Source organism: Austrofundulus limnaeus, unplaced genomic scaffold, assembly GCF_001266775.1.
Source record: "Austrofundulus limnaeus strain Quisiro unplaced genomic scaffold, Austrofundulus_limnaeus-1.0 Scaffold3210, whole genome shotgun sequence".
In the NCBI taxonomy this organism is placed as follows: Eukaryota; Metazoa; Chordata; class Actinopteri; order Cyprinodontiformes; family Rivulidae; genus Austrofundulus; species Austrofundulus limnaeus.
This window is the reverse complement of record NW_013955612.1, coordinates 1-394: the sequence shown is the minus strand read 5'-3', so window position 1 is coordinate 394 and position 394 is coordinate 1.

Genomic DNA, 394 nt, shown 5'->3' with positions numbered 1-394 from the left:
CCACCTTGATGTTTCGGGACTCCACTTTGGGTCCCGACCCCAACTTTGGGAAACACTGATCTAGAGGAGTCCGTCAGGGCTGTCCCATTTCTCCTTATCTTTTCCTAATTGCTGCCCAGCTTCTGGCAAGTTATATCCATGGAAATAAGGTGTCTGGTATCACAGTTGCTGATAGAGAGGTTTTAATAAGTCAAGTTGCTGATGATACCACTCTGTTTTTACGTGACTGATCAAATCCCTGTTGCCAGTGAACTCATCCAGATATTCTCTGAAGCTTCAGGTCTAAATATTAACAAATGAGAGCTCCTCCCAATTAAAACGTGCTATCTATTATCCTTATACAACATTCCTGTCAAATCTCAAGTAAACCTACCTTGGCGTTATTATCTACGAA